The sequence below is a fragment of the Nicotiana tabacum genome, chromosome 7 (genome assembly GCF_000715075.1).
Source record: "Nicotiana tabacum cultivar K326 chromosome 7, ASM71507v2, whole genome shotgun sequence".
In the NCBI taxonomy this organism is placed as follows: domain Eukaryota; kingdom Viridiplantae; phylum Streptophyta; class Magnoliopsida; order Solanales; family Solanaceae; genus Nicotiana; species Nicotiana tabacum.
Genome location: NC_134086.1, coordinates 84,494,521 through 84,497,990, shown reverse-complemented (window position 1 = coordinate 84,497,990; position 3,470 = coordinate 84,494,521). Strand labels below are relative to the sequence as shown.

At 33.1% G+C, this 3,470-nt stretch overlaps 1 long non-coding RNA gene across 1 annotated transcript; it reads left to right on the top strand.

Moving 5' to 3' along the window:
- Nucleotides 1-1,011: 1,011 nt before the first annotated feature.
- Nucleotides 1,012-1,718, top strand: LOC142182720 (uncharacterized). The gene is made up of 2 exons (XR_012711710.1): nucleotides 1,012-1,063; nucleotides 1,146-1,718. It is a non-coding gene; the product is annotated as an uncharacterized LOC142182720 (long non-coding RNA).
- Nucleotides 1,719-3,470: the final 1,752 nt, after the last annotated feature.

Sequence of the window (3,470 nt, the reverse complement as noted above, 5' to 3'; positions counted from 1 at the left end):
AGTAAAATTAAACAAAACAAAATCACGGACAAAGGTGCCTGTTTATGCTTTTCTATTTAAACCATGTTATGGTTCAGATTATGCATGACACGTACACGTTTTTGAATTTTGTTTTAATAAAGTAAACAAATAAAAATGGGCCGAAGTCACGAATAAATCAACAAAATGCCGCACAGAAATCCAAAAATTGTACAACAGGACCAATTTTATTCTTTTGGAGTGACTGTCGCGCAAAACAAAAATCACGTGCTCACAACTACTACTTTGTATTCACCCATATTTGCAAGTATTAGTTTCTCTCTATTGCTGACTATTGCTGAAGTTGAACCCATGTTTCAGGTCTTCTCTAGTTGTTCTGTTTCCCTGACTTTAGCTTTAGCATGCATATGTGCCTTTTTCAATGTTTCCTTGCTTCTCTTCTTCATATGTGACTGAAATAAATAGGCACAAAAGATTAGCTAAAACTCTTAAATACATTTTCCATATTCTGTGCCTCTTGGCTATAATAATCAGCATACATAATCCCCTTGTTCTACTAGATACATAAGAGGAACAAAATTATTTACCCAACTCTTTTCTTTTTTAATGGTCTTAGCCTAGTTATACAACAATGTTTTGCAACTCTACCATCATAGGTTCAGTCTAACAAGCTACATCATTTTGGCCTTTCTAGTGTTTTGGAATTTTTCCTGCTTTCTGGATATCTCTTAATGAATTACTGATACTTATTTTGGCAATTCCTCAATGGGGTCATTTGATGGTCAGTTTCATTGGTTACTTGTCCTACCATGAATAATTTCATTGGTTACTTGTCCTCCATGTAGTTCCACATATAGTTGTAATCCCTGACTAGAATGTGGATTGTTTCTAGAGTATTATTGCTGCCATTAGTTCCAAATTTCCCAATTATACCCTTTAGTTGCTCTATCTTCTTAATTGAATAGCTTTTGTGTAGGCTGTTATAAAGGGTCGAGATCCAACACCAAGTGAGTTGCATTTACACGTCCATACACATGGTAATGATGGAACATCTTTTATTGCTGAGAAATCCCGAATCGTACATGTAAGATAACTTTTTAATTGACTTTACTTTCATATAGTTTTTTCATTTTGTAAATTGAATGTTCTTATTAACTCTTCTACAGGAAAAATATCAGGAGATATTACAACAATAAACACAAACTCAATATGATATTGATCAGTGTAAAGCATATTATCAAGCCGCGGGAGGAGAAAAGAAAAGAAGAGTATATGGTCTTGGATCACAACAAAATGCTACTACGGGCCAAATCTTCATGGCTCTTTTGGATCTGATGCTACATCGTCAGCAACACCTCCAAATTCTCAATCAACACCGACAGGGAATCTGGATGAGTTAGTGATGAGATTGATTCTTGCACTGACAGACCATATAGTTCATGTAATCGTTGAGCGGGCGCGAATTAGTTTCCTTATCCTCGCATCAGCCAAATACCGATCTGGCACCTATAGTTCCAACATCTTCTACTGCTGCTAACATTGATGAGGTTCATGCATTGGGTTCTGATGATGACCGTAACTCTCCAGCCTAGCATAGTTAGCTTACTTTGTTTGGACATTATTGTTGGTCCTTGTGGATTTTTTGTACTTAATGATACTGTTATATGCATTATGCTATATATTTTGGATCTTGTTGAATATATTGTTAATTTATATTAATATCAGTGACTTTTTATTAAGTGTATTTAATAGCTTTTATGTAATATGCTTGAACAGAGTACATTTAAAATAATAAATAAAAAGAATTTTAAAAATCAGCAACGGATACGTTCCATAGCTAAAATTATCGCATAAAATTAAATCTTGCGACGAATTGGCGACAAAAGATTTTTATTGCAAAAAGCAGGGACAATTAGCTATAACACGGCTAGCGACAGACAATTTCGTTGCTATAAGAACAAACGATGAATTTTATTATGTATTGTAGCGATGAAAGGCGTCAAAATAGCGATAGAAACGAGCTATATAGCGACAGATAGTTCCCTCGCTAAAATTTGCTACATAAACATGTCGTCGCTAATCCGTCGCTAGTTCTGCAATAATTTGGTATTTTTCGTCGCTATAAGCCTAGCAACGAGCATTTTAGGGACCAACTTGAATCCGTCGCTGAACAACTTTAGCGACAGAACACATTGATTTAGCGACGGAATGTGACCGTCGCTAAACGTTGTTTTTTTTGTAGTGTATATTCATCATCATTGTGGTAATGATAATAATAAGAATTCTCAAAATAATCTTTCACTCTATGAAAATAATATTTGTCATCGATTTGATATGAGATTTTGTAAATCACATATAGATGATTATGATCCATTCATGATGTGAATGTGACAATATGTGATTTATGAATACATATTCATTCTTGGAAGAATATGAACGTGCTAGTGGTAGTGAATATACCACACTCACCTCTAGAGGGAGGTTTGATATGAAATAAGAAAATAATGTCATTATTATGACATGAATGATCACGTACCTATTGTACGCCAAAATATTTTGGCAATGTGATTATTAAAGGACAACAGTGATGCAAAAAAACAGATCTTGTATATAATTTTGATAATTACCATAACGGTATAACTTTCTCTTTGAAAGGGATATTCACCATATGGATGTTAATGAATATGTGGTACTACAAAATTAAGTGAGAACTCTGCAAGAGCCAATTATACTATTTTGGAGAAACACAACTGATTACCAATAAGATATTGTGTTGTAGTAAGTCGCAAAGAAACTTATTCAGTTTCCAAAATATACGCGAAAACAGTTGATTATATTGAGACTATAAATAAAGGGAAGGTTTAATATCTTCTATTACTATAACTTGTAGCGGGGTAATATGTATGTGAAAAGTTACCCGCTTTATTCTTCATTTTTTACATAAATAAAAGAATGCCATAATAAAGTGAAAGTTTATTGATATAAAAACTCATATCATAATAAACTTGAAGTTTATTGATAATTGCACACGTCATGGTGTAAAGCTGAAGTTTATCAATATTGATAATTTATCTGGTTAGTATAATTGATTTAGCCATGTTAATTTAAGTATAATGTGCAAAAATAAAAGAGAATTCACATGGGTATATTGAAGAACTAGAAAGTTCTTTATGAATTCTCTTATAGTGCTTGTTCTTATTAATTAATAGACCAACTAAAATTGGGATTGAATCCCATGAATGCTGGAAATATCAAAGGTGAATTTGAGCCCATTCACCTCCCATGTATACCACATAAGATGCATCTATGACATAGTTAAATGTGTGATTATTATTAACCCGCAACCTGGTGTTTGCGAGGTAACTTGCTCAATAATTTAATTTCAAGCATAATTTCCAAATTTTCTATTCAAGACAGTTCATTTAGATAAGTTGGTTTACATCACAGTTGGTTTAGCAAAACGATTTACTGAGTGCCTCCACTTAATAACT